At 37.4% G+C, this 21238-nt stretch overlaps 1 long non-coding RNA gene across 2 annotated transcripts in view; it reads right to left on the reverse strand.

The window, feature by feature from the left end:
• Positions 1-301: 301 nt before the first annotated feature.
• The window catches only part of LOC134170573 (uncharacterized), a 52243-nt gene continuing 31306 nt past the window's right edge, over positions 302-21238 (reverse strand). The window contains exons 4-5 of one of the 2 annotated variants that reach the window (XR_009967314.1): positions 6916-7010; positions 302-753 (exon numbers count right to left, since the gene is read on the reverse strand). This is a non-coding gene — a long non-coding RNA (uncharacterized LOC134170573). Of the gene's footprint in view, positions 754-5412; positions 7011-21238 lie in introns of those variants that run through there. The other variant, XR_009967313.1, reaches the window with a different exon arrangement.

The raw sequence follows: 21238 nt of genomic DNA on the forward strand, positions 1-21238 counted from the left end.
ACAATAGGAAAATTAGTGAATGGCTTGGTGCTGTAACTTCGAGCTGGGCATCCTGTCCTGACTTGCCAAATTCTATCAGCAACAGGGGGTCCATCAAACTCACTGCCTCCTGTTACATTGAAGCTTGCTGTTCTAGAAGAAAAGCATTTAGAGAAGCACTTGGAATGTGATTTGCTTAAACATGATTCTGTGTTGAAGTACACAAATCAATGCTGCTAGGTCATTAGTGTGCTAATGGTTTTAAAACTGCGGCATTCAGGGTTAGCTCCACAAGAAAGGCATTCGTTAGGTGACCCTAATGCTGACAGTGCCATTCTGCTAAGCATTTATATAAGTCATGCAGCTACAGAGAAATTTCTTCTAGCAAACTATGTCAGATACAGAAATTTCTGCACAAAGATATCTAAAATATAGCAAGGCAGTTTTTTTCAGTGTTTGAACTTCTCAAAGTCTTCTGCTGAACTCTGTCAGTTCTATACTGTGTACAGTAATCACAAGTTTAATGGGTTAGAGGAAACTTCAGGCAATTTACCATGACAAGTCCTGTTCTGTTCCTTTTTCCACAAATGCTGTAGTGTTTCAAAGAAAGTGGAGCAGCTGTAATAGGAGAAACTGTGAAAAAGCTTAGCCCAGCAGCACAGAATATCCTTCAGCTTGAGTCTCAAGCTTCTAGGATGTTAGAGTACGTGAAGTGAATCTCTAGATGAAGTGCTGTGGATAAATGATATTCCACAAACTACTCAGTCATGATGGCTAAAAAAAAAAAAAAAGAAAAAAAATTTAGTTCACATTACTTAACATTTTCTTGTGCATTCATAATAAATTAAGACTGCGCATGCTGCCAGCAACTGCAGTTCTGGTCACGAGTGGTAACTCATTAACTGAGTAGTTAGTTAGGTGGTTTTTATCATGCATGCCCTAAATGTCTTTCCTGACACCTTTGAAAATACTGGCCTTGCATCACAAATTTCCTAAAACCTGTTTTGAAACACTTACTGATATGAAAGCTCCCCATTGATTTTAATGGGATTTGGATCAGCCCCATGAATAATAGGGAAAAGCTGTTATTTCTTTCATATAGGTTATCACTGGGAAGCAAAGAAAATTCCCTTCATGCACAGTGTGCTTGTATTGCTTGGTCTTTAGCCCTCCTTTAGATGGCATTTTATTGTCTGGTATCAAAGCAGAGTTCAAAAGAAGAGAAACAAAACAAAATGGAAAAGCTCATAGGAAAAAAATTATTGAAGCACAAAATAATCTCAGATTCACTTTTATTTCATCACACAGACTTGCATGTGCAGGAATGTGTGTATTGGCAAAGTCTTGAGCTGTCAGGTTTTTCTAAGTTCCGCATAAAATGCCAAAGATACATCAAGAAGCATCAGACACCTTCACAGCTTTAGGTACGATTGAACAGCATTGTTTAAAATGTGTAGGGATCAGAACAGGCCATTGGTAGTTCTCCCAAAAGGGAAAACAGTTTATCTTGTTTCTCAGAGGTCTGCGCCAGAGTTTATTGAAGAGCTCTTCTTGCCTTCAGTGAGATCTGGGTTAAGGCTGTGTGAAACAGTTTAAACTATGCAATAACAGCTCTAACAGATTCAGCACAAGCGTTTGAAATAGCCTTATGGATGTGCTCTGCTGTCACTCCTTAAGTAGTTATAACAACAGACATGGAAATTTCTCTTTAATTTGAGATTAAAGATAGATAGAGATACCAAACCAGCTATAGTGATGTACTACTATAATTTCTGAGTCTGTCATTTGAAAGACATGAAAAATTATGTTAATAGGTAAGTAAAAGGTGGTAAATGAATGCAAAGATACAGAAGTTAATGGTAGCCCAGGAGAAGGTCCAATAAAAGGAAGAGAAAAAAAAAACCAACCATATTTCACTCAAATGCATGAGACAAAAATTCAGTCAGCACTTTATTTACAGTATTCTTTATTTATGTTTAAAAGCTTTCTATTTAATGCAGATTTAAAACAGGGCTTTCTGTACCATACTTCATAATACTGCAGCTTAATCAGCATCACAAAGTGCTATAATGCATTTCTTATGTCAGTGGCTATTCCTGATTCCTACCTGGATATTTTCTAAGGAAAATTCCTATTTAAGCTTCTTTTATTTTACATCAAGACATTTCAGTAAGTAGTTTCTCTCCAGCTCTAAAAGCTATTTGTTTATAATGGAACAAACATATGGTAGGGTGGAGAAGCTAAAGATGCGGGCTTCCCTCCTCCCCTCTCTCCCCACACAGGTGGCTCTCTAATTCCGGACACTAACCTAGAAAGCCAAATTGTTCTGTGTAATGTGCCTACTGATACAGATTTAGGAGCTAGCAACTGTCTCACAAGCTGTTTGCCTGGGGGCAAACAGATTTGCCTTCAAAGGTACCTGTGTGAGTATATATACAAAGCAATAATGCAAATAGTGAGAAAAGGAAATTAAATCCTTCTGGAAATACTCACTTCTGTCTGTGGCCATACACCTGAGCTGTCCCCCTGTGCAGTGCAGTTGCCACATTGCTGGGGAATGGTAATGCTGTGCTCAGAGCTGGGGCCTGTTGACACTTGTACACACGCCAGCTTCCACTGATGTGCATTAACGTCCGTCCCTGGAGGAACAGGCGGGAGAGCTCAGCACACATCAACAGATGATTCCCAGGATAAAACTAGTGGTGGATGGTCCTGAGCCTGACACCATTGCTGAGACCTGAGGAAGCTTAGGGCCTGTAGGAAGACAGACTTTCATGCCCTGGGGGCGCAATTTTGGTCTTCATTAACTCAGCATTTTGTTTTCTTTCTTACACTTGCTTTATTAACTTTAAAATGTACAGGTGTTTGATGATATGTTATTCATAAAGGATTAGTTAAGATCTCCATCTGGACCTTTCCAAAGCATACAAATCTGGGCTCAACAGAGCAGATGCAGGTGCTGGCTTTCTGAGGCAGAGTTAGCAGCAATCACATCTTTCTTTAGCCCCTCTGGGCCTTTCTAAACACTCATTTCCCTCAGCAGAAATAAGGTTATCCATCTTTGCACCCTAGACCCTTGTAAACAGTGCTGAGCTGCCTAACCCAGAGAGAGCATGTGTTTTCTCACTGCTTTGACCTCATGAGTTTTTTGGATTTTCACGTCTTCTTTAACAAGGAGGTCAGTAAATTGGTGTAGGTAAAAAAACATGTTGGATGTATGTAGATAAACAGGACCAAGGCAGAAGCAAGTGACCTGGCCTGGGAAAATGCAACTTTATAAATTGTTAGAAAGGTCCCAAGCACAGTCTTTGCCTCCATCCTACCTTCTCAAGCAATGTTCGGGTGTGATTTAGGAGAAAGTGTCAGACAGACACTCTTCCCAGCAGTCTCTCTTTTGAAGAGCAAGGTTATTCCTCTATGTCAGCTAGAGCCATGTCACATCCAATTAATGAATGTCTCACATTATTTACTAACACTGATGTAGCCACAAGTATATTATGTCTTTGTCAGCTTTCTCATGATTCTTAGTCAGTCTTCTCAATTGGTCAAATCTGTGGTATATAAGTCCAAGAAATATGTTAAAAAGGTTAAACAAACCAAAAAAAACAAACAAACAAACAAAAAAAAAAAACAAACACAAAAATAAAGATTAAAGGAAAAAAAGAAGAAGAACTAAAAAAAGGCTAAAAAAAAAAAAAAAGGCTAAAAAGAAAAAAGTGCCAGGATCTAAGACCCACAGAAGTGGAAAGTCAATCCACGCTACAAAACCCAGTCCCTAGCAGCTCAGTAGGAGCCTTGGGTGAAGTTTCATGCAGAAAAAATTAAAAGATAACTGTTGTCTGTAAACATACAATTGAGCACATATAATCCCAAAGTTTTTATTAAAGTTATTATTCAAATTATATTTATTCATCTTTGTACTAAACACCACTATCTTAACAGTTACCTACACTTGAAGGTAGCTATGTCAGGGTCCAATGCTGTGTAATCAATGGCAAGAGACAAATGCCTCTAGAGGCTGATCTGCAGAACCCGAACTAGCAGCCTGATAATTACCAGAGTGAAATACAATAACTACCTTGTACAGGACCTTGCAAAATCCTCTGTAAAGTAGGAATTCTTCCCCACTTTTTCTCCCCATGAAGGGCCTTTTTTTTTCCAAAAATCATTTCTGATTTGTGTATTTTAAGTTAAATATACCTGATAAATCAGGTTTCACCTTCTGCTCCTAATCCGTATTTACGGAATTAGCTCTATACAAATGAAGGCCGTACAGTTTCAGGTGAGGAAAGGAACGTGGAAAAAAGAGATCATTAACAATATTTATTGAAACATTAATTCACAGCAAACACTCATTTGCGGTGAAATGTTCAAGAGTAATTGTTGATAAAGAAAGAAAAAGAATCCTTCTCAAAATCTCTGATTGTAGTATCAAGGTCTTATAATCTACCCTGTGTGTTCTTAAATGACAAAGATATCTTTGTGTGGTTAAAGGTTAAAAGCTGGTAGGTGAAGAAGTTCATTGCTGGACTACACAAAATGTAATTTTTTGTATCTGAATTTTCTCATGAATGTGCTGGAATGTCTTATGCAATGGATACATAAAATTAACAGAGAATTTATATTCAAATAATATTATTAAATTTCTCCCCCCCCCCCCGCTTTTCTTTTTTTTTTTTTTTTTGAGTGGGATTTTGTATTTCTAGTAATATGTGCAAACACAGATAAAACATCTGACTTTCTTTTTGGCCAGGATACAGACATATGAGTCATGGAAAGCAAGATTTATTGGTCTACCAGAAACTTTTAGTTTAAATTTTCTCCTGTCAAATTCTTTCAAAGAAACTGAATCTGCATGTAATTGCTCATAACCATGAAAAGTGCAGCTCACTCTTTGACTAATTCAATTTGAAGCCTTTTCGCTGAGGTTCTGGCCTGTGGCTTTGCTCTAATAGACACAAATCTTGTGTTGATTTAGATAAGTCTCCTGTTTGATTTGCTACTTTAATGTATCAGAGATAAACAGCCACAATATACTCCTTGCAGGACTTCAATATATATTCCAATTATTGTCATGGTGCTTCGAAGTGTGAGTTGACACATAGCCTCTTCTAAAAATTGTGCATTGAACCAGACATTTGAACAAGATGTGTTTGAGAACCACAAGAAAATAAGAGTTAAATAATGAGATGGGTGGCTGATCTGTGAAATTGGCATTTCTTTCAGTGGAACTTGAAGGGACAATAAGACCAGTATCACAGAGCAGCAAGAGAAACTCCTAAGACCAGGTTTCCTGCCAAGGGGACAACCCCATTACCATCTACAAATAGATCTTTGAAAGCTCTGACATCAAGAGATCAGCCAGGAGTGTCTTGCTTGTAATAGGGGAACTCATCTGCAGGATCCTCGCCCCCCATCTGGACTGAGGCTTACCCTGTTCCAAGCTAAAATCCTGAAAACTCTAGTGAAGCCTGGAACTGCAGATCTCATAATACCTGGAACCTGGCTGAAGGGCAGACAGATTGGCTATTTTGGCTGGGAACTGTCCCCATTTTCCAGGTAGATCTGCCAAACAGACTAGGTATTTCAGTGTTACAGCTCTGTGGAAGATTTGCTTGATGAAAGAGGCTTTGTCTACATTTAAAAGGACCTAGTAATATGATGCCTTCTATGGAGATATTCAGCCTTCCAGGGAAGTATTAATTTAGACACAGACACCGGTGAATTTAGACACCTCCTCAGTAGTCTAAATCTGTGTTTGTGCATGTCTTCAACAGTATTTTAAATGAGCTAAGTAAATACAGGTCTTTCTTCAGCCACATCCCTAACAGAATCCTTGATGGTAACACAATATTGCAAGATATACTAGAAGCATAACTCTTTGGGTCTTCTGCATGTTTGCAGTGTTGGCATTTATGTGGTCAAAGCACTTCCATGGAAGTAAAAGACCTGAATCCAAAACTTTCATAAACCCATGGAGGTTTCAATCCTATTTGTTGACATAGAAAAATAATCACCAGACTAAAAAGTATAAGCATTTAAGAGGTTTCCACAACCTTACACCAACAAGTCATAAACTCAAAAGGAGACAATTGTTAAAAGGTGCCTGGACCTACTAAAGAACTTAGAGCATTAGCTTGGATTGAAGCAGCAGAGGGTTCTGCTGTGTATTGAGCATCCCATACTTTAAAAGGCCTTTTCTGTTAGCATAATAATGATTTCACTTAGCCTTTTGTTGAAGGAATTTGAATAAAAAAAGAGATTAGAATTCTGCCTAGTATAGCAAAGTTATAAGAAACCACTCTGATTTGGGGAACCTCCAAATTTTGTCTGGTTTTGGAATTCTTTGTTTTTTTTTTGAGGGGGAGGGGGTTATTTCTGCCTTTATTATTGAAGGTACTCTGTTCTCTCTTATTCAGATCCTTAACATCAGGAGGACTTTAAAGCAAACCTGCTGTTCAAATATTCACACACATACCTGTTTGCATGATTGTTCGTCATGTTTTCACGTTCTGGAAATACTCTTGTGAACAAATATTTGCTTTTACAACAGTTCTCAAAGGATGAATAAAAGAACTTAGGAACATTATCAAAGCAAATACATGTGGCGCCTGGTACATGAACATTTATGATCACATTTTTGCAGGACAGAGCCAATGCTAATATGGTTTCAGTATGATGTACAAAAGTGAACTTCTGGACAATCAAAGATATGCACTTATCAGCAAGCAGCAGAACATCATTGTTCTTGCAGAGTTCCCTGGATGATCTCCTAGCCCTGCTAAACTCTCCTACTTTCTGGCATCAAAAGTCATTTCATATGTGCAGGTATTGCTCCATTCTGTACTTTCATCTTATTTTCAGGACATAAGTTTTCTTTTTTGCTTGGAGTGTTTGTTGAAAGCAAACAGGAATAAAAACTGACATAAACTTTACCCAACAACAGTCCAGTGCAAAGTCACCAAATTCAAGAGAACAACTTGTCCTGATTCAGAGGGCTTCCAGCCAGCTGCTGATGGCCTATACTGTATCTGAAACAGATTAGCGGTACAATTTACAGTGTAAGAACTAAGCCAGTTTTCTCTTATCTCTTTTAATAAAGTTGAATGCTCCAGAGGAAATGTTCAAATTCAGATATTAAGTTTCATCCAGACTAAAGGTAAGATCTGAGATCTTGCCTTTGGAGACCGCATACCTAGCCAATAAAGTTAGAGACACGCTTAATGGATTGTGATATTGCCTAGTCCTGGTAAAGTTTGCAGAATTAAGCCTCCCAGTACTGATACTCTCCTTTGACAGCAGAGGGAGCATTTCATCCAGTAACTCGTTTGTTCTCATATGTTCTCATGCAGATTCCAGCAATATTTAATAAATAAATACATTACCAAACCCAAATATCTCTAATCAGGCAGGTAGCCTGTGGTTGGATAGCTGCAAAACAAAGTACAGTAGCTGGAAAAACCACACAATGTAAGAAACCCAAAAGGTGTTAATGGTGGAGAAACTATTCTTTCTTGAGAGATAATTTCCAAAAGAATCCAAATTACTGAAAGAAAATATTTTTTTTCCCTACTGGAAAAAAGAGCATGAGAAAAAAAGTGAGCAAGGAAAATCTCCAAAGCTCAAATTTATTCCCTAAATTTTGTTAAGGCCTGGCTTCTCAGAGCTGCCATGAGTTTTTTCAGACATGTTTCTGTTGAAAACCCAAGCTATTTTATTACTGAATCTGAGCCTTGAGCTGGTGGGGCATAGGGGAGTCTGGCAGTAATGCCAAATTTAAAGTATATGGAATTGGTTTGGAACAAGGTGATCTTTAAGGCCTCTTCCAACCCAAACTGTTCTATGATTCTAAGAAACGGGAGTGAGTCACTGATTTAGTTTCAACCTGCATTAGGGTAACAGGTAAAAAGGGCATTGACAGAACCTAAATGTAGTAGCTCTGATCAGATGATTATGTGAAGTAGCAATTCTTAATTGTAGTTGTTACTTAAGGAGATGTTTCTCAATTTTTCAACAGTATTATATCCCTGTCTCCAGCCATATCTGTTTAGAAAAATAATTACTGAATACATTAGCAAATCTACCCTGTATACTGCAGCTACAGCACTGGCAGTAGTAGCTATTCCATAGTGTTTCAGACGCCATGGAGAGCTATGGAAGTATATAGTATGATAGGAGATAAAATGCATTTTTAGGGTTTTAAAAACTCCACATTTGATCAGAAATAAGCTGAAAGCAATGTTTGAGCTGAACCTTGCGCTCTGAAAATGAATTGGGACAGTTTGGTTAGAAATTTCATTTAGGGTTCAGGGACTCTTACCCAGTACTTTTTGTAATCAGGCTACTTGATCAGCACAGCTATGGATGAAGATTTAGGTGGGCCTGATACCTCACTGATACCTCAAATCTCTCAGGTTTAAAATTCTCTCTTCTCTTTATTGTATCAGATTTCTTTTTTCTTTTCTTCTTTCACCCTACCCTGGTTTTAATTGAATATGTTCTCTCAGTTCTTATTTCTATTTGAATCCACATTTCCTAAGCATTGAGATGCTTGGCTAGGAACACATTTGAAATGAGGTGGACTTGAACCTGTAAGTACTGTAAATAGAAACAGAAGGTCTCACAAGTATGTTGCAGTGCCGAAAGAACTGTGTGATTTCTGAAATTATGCCTTTTTACAGCAGTTTTATAGGTTCACTAGCCTAACTACTATCATTTTTCATGAAGAAAATTTTCTAAGTAGAAATAACTATGTTCCTGGCAACCGCTTGAACTACCAGAATAAGATAAATATTAAAGATCGCCTTAAAAAAATAAAAAAAAATAAAATATTTTTAATATTTGTTATTTGAATTTTGCAGGCACTTGTAGGACCCCTGTGGCTAACCTTTAATTCCATATTTGTCCATCCCTACTCAAAATGAAGTGTGGAGAGAAGTTGTTTTATTTTGAGTAGGCAATATGCAGACCCTGAAATTTGTGGCAGGCACATGCTGGGTTATTTTTATTAAAGGAACTCCAGAATCCATGGCATTTTATCAAAAATGCTTATCCTTGCACATTCTTAGAGCTAAAATTAAAAGAAACAGGACAATGAAGCCAGCAGCTAAGATACCTGTCTAGAAAGGAGATTACAACATCCAGCAAGTGGTAGGAACAGGTCCAAGTCCTGTCCTACTTACACCTATTTGATTTAATGGGATTGCACTTGTATAAATGAGAGAAGAGCTTGGTTTGTAAACTTCAAAAGGCTCACAATAGCAAACAGGGGGAAAAAAAGAAATGCAAAAGCAAACAACACCATGTGGAATGAATCTGAGACATCCCATCCCAGTAAGAACACTCAGCAGTCCATTTTATTTATTCAGGTCAAAGGAAGACTGTGAGATATATAGACTATGTGAGGATAGGGTGTGAAAGTGAAAATGTTCAAATAAAAGCATTACTTTGGCACTACTGCTGAGATTAATGTGGGTTATAAAAAGAGTACATCTGAGACTGGCACTGAAACTCTTGATAACTAAGCAGGTTCACAGGGATGAACTTATTATGACAACCCTAATATTGAGGGTTAAGAAAATATAAAATCAGGTCTTATATTTTCATATGAAGTAATCATGTTTCACTGGAAGGGTTTAATTTAGAGAGAATGATGAGTTTTGAAAGTGAACAGAAATCTGGTTTCTGTTGTTTGGGTTTTTAACAACAACAACAACAATAATAACAGTAATAGAAAAAGCAAAACAAAAATAATAGCAAAGGGAAAAACTTGGCTTTTTCAGTTCAATTTTAAAAAGTACTTAATGGATACTAAGCCTTTATGACCTATATCACCTATGCAGGACGGGAAAGTATAAATGGTCCACACTCCTATTACCTTTTAAGTATGAAAACTGACTCTCTAAGGCTTCTGAAAGCTGAAATGAATTTTTAGGTCAAAGCTGCAGAAAATCTACTTGCTCAGTACAGTGCAGCTCTGTAATCACAGGATCACTCCCTCCTTTTCTGATTGTTGAAGAGCAACTTCTGCTTCTGAAAACCTCCCTAGAGGCTCAGTTACTGGTATGAAGAGAAGAGTTCAGAGGGGAAGAAAGGTGTCCAAGGCAGAATTGTACTCAAGGAAGGGTCAGTTCCACTTCAGGATTCAGCAATCCTAAAACCATCAGCAGTATGCTCCAAACAATATCTTTCAATGTTCAACTTCTGGTTTTCAGCTGGTTCTTGATGTTTTTTTGAGTTAATGGAGTAAATTATTCCCTTCCAGAGAGCTACTCATTGCATCTGTCACAGTATTTTTACAGGTCAGATGACTCACCTTTTGAGGTTTGTATTTCCTGTGTGTTAATTACAGAGGCAGCCTAGGGTGACTAGCTCAGACACAGTTACTTTAGACATTTTAAGTGGGAGGAATGCCCGGTTTTGACCTCAGGTACTGAAAAATACCTTGTTGAAACATACTTAAAACTTTTTGCTCTTCTTTTTCAAGAAAAGTACACAGAAGAATAGCTGACCTGAGTTATTTACTAGTATATGCACAGGTTTTGCTATATTTATCCATTTCTCATTCATTTCTGTGCATGAAACTAATCTAGATGAAGTGGATAATAACCACAGACCAAAAGGGAGGTGCAATTATGTCATGAAGTTTATAGCAACTCGTGAAGAGACAAAAGTCTCCAAAGGGACCTATACAGATAATCCTCCTTATGACTCACAAGCAAGTTGCTTAATCTGAGGAAATATATAGCATGTGTAGAGCCTATTTATAATAGGATCATCCTGCAAATATTTTTAAAGTTGTTTCAGCTAACTGAACTTTAAAACCATTTAGAGCCTCTCTGCCAACTGGACGTTAAAGTTCTGTTTATAAGATGGACACTTGTTTTGGCATACAATGCTTGTGTTTATGGAAGAATCTTATAATGTTGAATTCTTTTACATTTCTCAAACTATCAGAACATTAATTTCATTGGAATGGGTCCCATCCCTTCCTTCCAGAGAGGTAATAGCTCCAAAACATGTATTACTGGGAATATCTGATTTATCTTCAGGTAGTACAGAAGCTCTTTTTTTTAATATTTTGATTTGGAAACACTTTATTCTTTATACTTTACTAAAAATTAATTCAAATGGTAGCAAAAGTCTTTTCCTTGATGCATCAAGGAAAATATCTGTCTGTTTCTGTTTCTACACTGAATGTATCTTTTCCTTAAGTTAAGTAGGTACTACACTTGACAAAACAATAATGTGGGAAACTATTTGGAAAATCTTAGTTAAAATTAAGATGTGATATAATTTGAAAATGCTTTGTAAGGTAGTGTAAGTTATGTTAATTTAGTTTCCCTATATTTTCACCTCAGAAATTGGGTAAAAATTAAGGAAAATCCAAAGGAAATTTGTTTTATTAGGTGCTTCCTGGAACAGTAAATTGAAGGAGGGAAAGCTTAGCTAAGTCTAGGGTTATAAAAAAATTATTTAAACATGCCACTCAGATGCTACCCAAAGGGACCTAGAGAGGCCTGAGAGGTGAGCTCATGCAAACCTCATCAAGTTCAACAAGGCTAAGTGCAAGGTCCTACACCTTGGTTGGGGCAATCCTGAGCACAAATACAGGCTGGACACAGACTGGATTGAGAGCAGCCCAGAGGAGGACCCAGGAGTGTTGGTTGATGAGAAAATCAACATGACCTGGAAGTGTGCTCTTGCAGCCCAGAAAGGGCTTTTGATGCTGGGCTGTGTCAAAAGAAACGTGACCAGCACGTTAAAGGAAGTGGTCCTGACCCTCTGCTCTTGTGAGACCCCACCTGGAGAACTGCATTCAACTCTGAGGCCCCCAACACAAGAGAGACATGGACTTGTTGGAGAGGGTCAGGAGGAGAGTCATGAAGATGATCAGAGGACTGGACACCTGCTTCTCTGAAGGCAGGCTGAGCTAGTTAGGTTGGTTCAGCCTGGAGAAGAAAAGGCTCTGGGGAGACTTTAGAGCAGCTTCTAGTGACTAAAGGGGGCCTGCAAGAAAGCTGGAGAGAGACTTCTAACAAGGGGATGAAGTGACAGGACAAGGGGAAGTGGCTTTAAACTGAAAGAAGTTAGATTTAGATCAGATACTAGGAAGAAGGTCTTTTCTGTGAGGGTGGTGAGGCACTGGCACAGGTTGCCTAGAAAACCTGTGGCTGCCCCATTCCTGGCAGTGTTAAAGGCCAGGCTGGATGGCGCTTGGAGCAACCTGATCTAGTGGAAGGTGTCCTTGCCCAACTGAAACCATTCTGTGATTCTATGATATTCTAGATTTAAATAAAGTTAAATAAATGTAATCAGTGAAATTAAATATCCTTCCTGCAAAAATCCCAGAACTACTTAGCCTTTAAAATTTACAAGATGAGACTTTCCATCCACCAGCTTCGCATGAGCTTAAAAGAAAACATCTGCAAAATATGAACTCTTTATTAATAAAATTAGAGCTCTTCCATAGTGCTACTAGACACCTTTTTAGTGAGTCCTATTTTTGTTATTACTCTCTATATTTGCACAATTATCCATGACCCTGAAGACATGCGGAACTGCTGTAAGTTAAAGAAGGTATTTCTTCTGTATTCCTTAATTTTTTTAGACGTACACACTGGCAATTTTTTTTTGCTAGGTATTGTATACACAATGACTTGGTATTTGCATCATTAATGTATAATTGATTCTTCATTTTCTGACTTATTGGGGGTTTCACTCAATTTTACATTTTTATTAACAATTTTATGTGCAACATTTGTCATGTTTATCTCTTTTAAAATTAAATCTAGCAAAACTTTGGTGAAAGTGTGGGAGAGACAACGTACTAAAAGTACCTTTCTTCCTGCAAGAATTAAATTTTACTACATGCCGACACTTCTACACTGGCATGTATATTACCACCTACTCATGATATGGATGAGGAGGAATAAACATTCCTCTATAAAAAAGTTTGAATTGTCTTTGTTCCTAAGACTGAAGTAATTCTACAGACATTCTAAAATTAATTAGATTAAATCTAGCGTCTCATCTTGACACCTAGCTACTATTTATGGTTACAGTTTCATTAAGATTGAGAACAACTGAAATATATCACATTGCCATCATGGGAAGAACAAAAATGTCCCTCTTGGCTTAAAGGATAAATGATGCAATGCTCATTAATATAAGGCCCATGCTACTAACCATGGGTGGAATGTCATCTTCAAGCACTTTGAAATCATGATTATGATCATGATTATTTTTACAGGTTAAAACAGTATGAAGAAACTCATGCTGATTTTGATCATTCCAGACTGGTTAAAACATATTAGTATTCATGGTCTTCCTGGATCTTTACTTGCCTTCATTCTCTCAGCACTGAAGGGGTAAAACAAGTATATCTGAAAAAAATATTCAGAGCCAGGCATAAAAGAAATGGTTTGGTTAGTGCAAGAATAAAAACACATTCTGAGCTCAAGTCTGAATAGAAAACTACTCAGGCTTCTTAGGTAGAAATCTTGAAACAGAGACACAAAGATTATTTGAAATATTTTTTGCCTCTGACTTAAAATAGTCTTGTCCTCCTTGGAGCAAATACCTTGGATAATCTGCTTCTCACTTAAGTTCAGCGGGAGTGACAAGTGGGAAAATAGCATTCAGAAACGAGGTTACATGCAAACTTTATTTTTATATTAAATTAGGGTACCTTTATTCATATCATATTACTTACTTGACCACGTGAGTATCAATATGTACCTTACCTACTAGATGAGGCTGCTCAATTTCGAAGCATCCTCACAAGCAGAAGTCCTTTGAGGCAGACAGCTGAGTAAATAGACAGGAATTGTCTAGTAGACTAACTACTGACTAGTAGACCACTGGTTAGTAGCCACATTTGACCCATGCAAACACATGGGTCAAAGAAAGGGACTCTTAATCAGGGACTGTAGTGATAGGACAAGCGAAAATGGGTTCAAACTTAAACAGGGAAGATTTAGGTTAGATATACGGAAGAAATTTACTGTGAGAGTGGTGAAGCACTGGAGTAGGTTGCCCAAAGCAGTGGTAAAAGCTTCATCCCTGTCAGTATTCAAGGCCAGGTTGGAACAGAGCCTTGGGTGACATGATTTAGTGTGCGGTGTCCCTGCCCATGGCAGGGTGGTTGGAACTATATGATCTTAAGGTCTTTTCTAACCCAAACCATTCTATGATTTGATTAATACATGACTTATTGCTCAAGCTGAAAAAAAACTCTTGCCATTTAAAGGGGGCTAAGAACTAAGACAGATATATATGTTCCTTTATGTGGTATTTTTGTGCATGGCTGGGGCAGAGGGGAGGTATGCCAATAAAAGCTTAGTTTGTTCCATGATCCCAGTCAGACTAAAGGAGGTCACATACAACTTCCGTGTGGCAGTCAGATTTTGGCACTTCAAAATCAAAATAATCTTCCTAATAATCCAGTGCTGGCACCAGCAGAGTATATTCAGGGATCTGCTATGAGTCAAATTGATTAAATGTCTGACAGAGGTAAATGCTGTACCTTCTTAAATGCTGTTAATTGTAGAAGACCTTTCTGTAGCAACAGTCTTTAGTAGCAGATATTTCAGAAATACGCCTGCAAAACAAATTGTGACCACATATCAAACAGGAAAGGAATATCACATATAACCTAGAAGACTGCCTGGTCTTCCTCCAGTCAAATTTGGACCCCTGCTGCAGCAGAGAACAGAAGCCCCTCTGGTTTGGCATGCTTGTCTGCCTCCATGTTAAAACTAAGATTTTTTAACCACACAACTATGACCAAAATTCAAAGGCCCTTTCAATGATTATAACACTTTGTTCTTGTTATACCCTTTTGCTTGACCCAGTGTGTGCTTTATCTTAAATAATTCTCCTACTACTTTCATTTCTTCTTTATATATATATATATATATTTATGAGTAGAAAAGATTTCTTTTATTCTCTTTCTCTGTTAAGAATCTCAGCTCCTTAAGCCTCCTCATATAGGACAGGATCTTTCTTTCCTAATATCCCAGAGATGTGGCTTGAATTCATTTTCTTGAAGACAGAAAATTTTTTGGACATCATAGTCATTCAGTTGTTAGATGGTAATTCCAATCTTCCTCTTTAATGTTGTTGATTCCTGATACCTACTGCTTTACATTAATGTGCTCTTAATCGGGTTTTGATTTTCTAATAAGAACTTTAAATCAGATTCCTCTAAAGGCTATAAACTGATATATTACCTTCAAATCCTTTTTCCAGCTAGACACTATCTTTCTCAATCACTGTCTTTCTTGAGCCATCCCTTTGCTCAACTTTCAGTTCCCCTGCTAATCCCTATCTTCTCCAGTTTCACAAGAAATTTCCTTTGTACCATTGCATGAAATCCTTTACCAAAGTACAGAGAGACAGAAGCTGCAACATTTCTTTTGGCTTGGAAAAGGGTTTCCTTCTCAAAGAAGTTACCTTTTCAAAAATCTCTAAGATTTATCTGTGGGAAACACATGTTGAAGTTTACCTCATTTATTATTGTCTCATGTCTTTAATTATTCCCTTCATCCACAGCTTGCTATAATATCTGCATGCAGTTGAGAAACACATCTAAATAGAGCTTCTTTTCTCTTTCACCAGTCCCATTAGACATCACGATTTCTGATATGACTGTTTCATTAAATAGTCCTTGGTCCTTGATCTGTGATTTCATAGCCAGTTGTTTTAAAATCATGGAGTGAGTTTATTCTGGCTTCCCAGTTGGGAACATTTTACCTCTTTAGATTTTGCTGCTACTCAAGTGTTGTTTTCATTTTCACATTCTCATTTTCATTTGTGTTTGATTCTGTACACAAACATAATTATTCTCCCTGAAACTTGATATTAAGTATTCATGTATCTTTGGGTCTATAATGGATTATCCTAATGTTCAAAGTCAGCATGCTGTATAGCTCTTCTCCCTTTCTGCTCCTGGAGTCCTTCCATGGCAGAAAAATAAAAGTAGTTTTAATTTACTGTAGCAATATGAAAATTCAGTGAAGTACAGGCTAACCTCTGATTAGTGCTAGCTATGAATAATGAGACATTTTGTATTACTTCTCATGCTTTTCTTCTTTGTTAATTCCAGTAATTACAGTTCTTTGCTGCACACATATATATCCAGCCTTAACATCAACTTCAGACATTCTTTCTCCTTCATTTATCCTGAGATCTGAGAGATTTACTCCTGCCTAAATTACTTTATCCGGTACTATCAAAACCTTTGCTTCACAGTCTAATTTTCTGTCTCTGCTGTTTCCATCTCCTCTTCCCTGTTTGTCCTATGGTCTGAATGAACCTAAATAAAATGTATATTCTGATCACCTCTACATATATTTAATGTTGTTCTTGGCTTCAGCTCTACCAAACATCTTCTCAGCATCTCATCTCCTTTCGTTTGATCTGTCATTTCCATTTTTGTTGTCCTATCTCTGTTATCTTTACAGATTAGTTTATTTTTAACCCTTCCTTATTTTTCCCTCACATTTCTCTCCACACATTCAAAGTTTCTCTTCCATTTCATTGTCTTAACTGTAGCTGAAAGATCTGAACTATTTTATTGGTGTTAATAACGAAAGTGTAACTGTGATAACTTGAATTACAATACAGGCTAGCTGCCTTAGAGCATTTCTGAAATCACTGGTGGGTTTAAGAGGCCTAGAGTCTGCACTTCCATGTCTGATTTCAGCCATTATCTAAACTAGCCACATTAGAAGCTCTGTGTCTAGACTTCTCTAGACTAATACCAGAACAAAAAAAAGTTTCTGTTTTCTGTATATGTTACAAAGGAAGCACTGCACAATTTTTCTTACCAATGTGTTTCCTTGCTCTTCTTCAAGAACTCATAAATATCACTTAAATTATGTCATTAAGTCAAATGAAGTGAAATATGAAAGTATGTAAAAACTAGTCTCTGTACACAATTTTAGATTAAAAAAAAAGTAATATTTCAAATTTCAGAAATAAACCTATAGACCTTTTCATAATAAAACTTACTTCTCAACCCTAGAAAAGATACAGGAATTAGGAATAACACTGGGAGTCAAAGGTTTGTTTCTTCACTCTACATGATATATTGAAAAACTTTGTCCTGGGTTCAGCAGCAGCAGTCAATTTTTCTCCTTCTTGGTAGCTGGTGCAGCGCTGTGTTTTGACTTTCAGCCTGGCATCAGAGCTGATAACGATGTTTTGGTTTGGCCAAGGACTTTGTGAGCCTCATGCTCTGCCAGGGAGGAGGGGGAGCCGGGAGGAAGCAGAGACAGGACCCCCGACCCAAACTGACCAAAGAGGTATTCCATACCACAGCACGTCATGCCCAGGAGGTAACTGGGAGTTACCCGGAAGGGCTAGGAGGACTGGAAGGCTGGAGGAGGTACCGGTCGGTGCTTGGTCGGGTTGGGGGGGGGGCGAGTTATTGGTCGGCTGGTGATAAGGTGTTGTATTCTCTTCGTTATTCCCTTTAGCATTATTATTATTGGTGGTAGCAGTAGTGATTTGTGTTAGACCTTAGTTACTAAAGTGCTCTTATCTCAACCCGTGGGAGTTGCATTCTTTTCAGTTCTACTCTCCGTCCCTCCAGGAGTAGGGGGAAGGAAAGAAAGAGGGAGGAAAGTGGGGGAGTGAGTGAACAAGCTGTCTGGCTGGGTTTAAACCACGACAGACTTGAATATGAAGCACCAAGTAAATAAATTGGCCATGAGGTAATGGATTTTATAATATTTTTTTTTTTAATAAATTTTATCCCCACATTGAGCAATTAAGAGAAAACAAATTTCTGAATAGTGTTGAATTAGTACTACCCATTCAGCCCTGAATGTAATTTTCCATGGTCCAGATGAACGTCCTTGTCACATGTCTATGTCTATAGACATAAATATTTACTTCTTCTCTCTCCTTCCCTCTCTTTGCCTCTGGGAACATGAAATTATTTACAGAAAATGGGACAGGACCACCAACATAAACTACAGTAAACTCATCAAAGAGAAGTCACAAATCATATTCATGTGGTGATTCAAGTACTTGGCCTGAAATACATCAATCTTCTACGTAAGTCCTTACTCACTTAACCAATAGATCATGGCAATCCTTTCTTCCCAGTTTTGCCTTCCTTCACGTCCTCCTTTCTTATGTTATTCTGGTACTTGTTTTGACAGATATTACCTCTGGTTTTAAGGAAGATTATCCTGAATAAAAGCATTATTGACATGATTATGATACTTTAGGAAGTGTTGGATTTAGGTAAACAGGATTTTCTGTTAAAATTGTTTGGTGGGAAATACCCAGCCAGAAATATTATGAATAACTGAATGGGACTATTGTCAATTAAATATTCATACATGATTTCAGACTGGCAATTGGGCTGTTTGGTGTTTGCTAACTTCAGGCAATTCTCTGAAAGATATTAATCAAATCAGTTAAGTGAATATAATTATTAAAAAAAGCAAACAACAAAGTCAAGGTTATGTTGTAAAGCACTCAGATTATGAAAGATCACAATTACATTTGCACTTGTTATATTGTTCTAGTTGGCCTATATGTATTGATCACTGTGTAGTCTTTAATTACATAATCCTATGTTATTTGTTCCACAGTGATCTTTGGGCAGAGAACGGGGAGTGCTCACTTACTGAGCAGCTAATCAAAATTGTGTATACAGTGTGCAGTGTTTGCAATGTAGACCAAGTTTGCTGCACAAAATGTAGGAGTTGCAATAAATTATTGAATTCAGTATGTGCTTTGTCATGGCATTCCTCACTATGGCATCTAAGCCTTTTTCATTTATTTACTTGTTTTCACAGTGCCCCTGATGCGGTTGTTGGCTGAGGGAATCAGAAGAAGGTCAGAAAACTTGAAGCTGATGCACACAGTAAATAAAATGAATCTATTAATTTAAGGTTTCTATTAGCAAGGTTTTTTTTAAGCATATACCATGATACAGCACTTTCATTGTTCAAAACACACAAAGTGCATCTTCAAGTACCAGAAAATAAAGGATGAACACAGAGAAATAAATGCAAAGAGCATACCTAGTAACATTTGAGACAAACCTCACTGAAGTAGGTTTCTAACATTGTTGTCTCTGAGACAAATGCATACAACAGGTTTTCAAGGCAAAATTCAACTATGCTTTGTTTTCCCACACTTAACATTTGTAATTCACTACTCATTTTTCACATCTGGGGGAAGCAAAGTTGGGATGAAACATCAGTCTAGAGCTCTGACTGATTTTGTAATGAAATTGACTCAGTGCTCTGACTAAGACATGGCAACTTTGGAAAACTTAAGTATGTGATTACATGTAAGACTGTGACATATTGAGATTACACAGGAAATGCAAACACTGGAATTCCCTAATTTGGTATTTCCTTATTTTGGAGCACAAATTCTCATGAATGGGACAGGATGAAAGGTCTTTATATTGTTAACGAACTGACTATAAGATGGAAAACTAGTGGTTACTTTTCACAATAATAGGAGATAACCAGTAAAATCCTTCAGAGATCTGTGAAAAAGCTGGTGCTGCTCAACAGAAATTATTTGGAATGGAGGAAAAATGGCAAGTTGACAAAATTTGCAGATGTTTGGGGCACTTAAAGTAAAAGTTGACTGTGAAGATTTGCAGAAAAAACTTGCACCCTAGGTATCTAGGCAAAGAATGTAACTAAACAGGCATGAAAAAGCAGTCCCAACTTTACTTGTATCAAGAGTAGCTCTGATCTAACTGTTATGATGCTGAAATAAGATACTGAATTATAACAGATGGGAGATATCCTGTGGTTAACAGGAGGAAATCAAAACAAAGAACTTTTGTTATGCCTCTCTAAAAAGTTCAAAGTTGATTCTTGATACATGAACTTTGATATTGTGCGAAACAGGGAACGGTACAGGAAGAAGACAATCATTTCTTGTTGAGAAGGATGGAAGAGACACTTATCAAAAGCCTGCTCAAAAGCAAGAAAAAAGAAACAAAGAAACCCAAAATATGGAAAGGACCCCTCCATCCTTACTAAGAGATGACTGAAGGACAAGTGATGAAAGTATCATAGAATTATGTAAATTATACATGGAATAGATGCTGAACTGGAAACACCCATTCACTGTCTCTTCAGTGTGAATGACCAAAGGTTCTCAAATTGAACCAGGGCTGGCAGTCGGGTCTTAGATTTAAGACACAGAGGAGAGAGGCTTATCCATATGGATATTTATCCATATGATATAAATTTAAGTACTGGAATTTGCTGCAGATCTCTGTGAATGTTAAAAGCTTATGCAGCTTCAAGGTTAATTTGCATAAGTTCATGGAAGAGAAATCCCTTGAAAGCTGCACCAGAATTCAGAGTCATCACTTCTGGCACAGAAAGTCCCCAGCACATATTAGAAAGTGCTGGAGGGAAGTGTCATACATACGTCCTCTGGTCTTATTTTCTCTCACGCCTATGACCCACTTTGAGTAATAACATACTGTGCTAGAAGAACAGTTCAAATATTGTATTTCTTTTGTTCCTGGTGTGCTTTTGTGTATGAGTTACGTGCAAATGTAATAGAGAACATACAGACACACAAATGTTTGAATATATAAAAAAATGGACAGGCTTTTTTCAAAGTCTTCAGGTAACTAACTCTGACTTGAAAAAAAGATACAAACCAACAAACAGTTTATTATTCTAAGTCAATTGTGTAGGTGAAGCTTGCCATCATTGTTCACTTTAAGAAACAGTTTTAAGACCAAAAAATCACTCCCTTCTATCAGTCAAAAAAGGTCTCCTGTATATTGGCACAAGTATGTAGTTTCTATGTTGCCTCCTTATTTTCAGCTGTATTTAGACTTTGACATAACTTTGAACCTCTCAGCCATCTGTTAGTTCCTAAACTTGTGCCAATGCTCTCCCTCCATCTACTTGACCTATAGTCTCATAAATTGTAAGTGGGTGCTCATAAACCTTAGACCAAGCAAGGAAGCTGGAATTAGCTCCACCAGCATGACTCCTAAGAAGAGCAGCTCTCCCATGTTTTGTTACCTATGAAAGAAATAAGATTTGGACTGGATATTGTAGCATATGTTTTGACAAACAAATTCAGTGGTCCATTGTGATTCTCCTAGCAGGTGCTAAAAGAAACAAAAATTAAGCATCTTTGAATCTTGTTCTTTTTTAAAAGAACAAAGAGTTAAAACACCTTTGGGGTTAGAAAAGCCATAGATAAGATCCTTAGTGCATATAAGTTAGTGAATACACTCTGC

The sequence above is a fragment of the Pezoporus occidentalis genome, unplaced genomic scaffold (genome assembly GCF_034315485.1).
Source record: "Pezoporus occidentalis ecotype Australia unplaced genomic scaffold, CSIRO_AGI_Poc_V1 ctg38, whole genome shotgun sequence".
Lineage (NCBI taxonomy): Eukaryota > Metazoa > Chordata > Aves > Psittaciformes > Psittacidae > Pezoporus > Pezoporus occidentalis.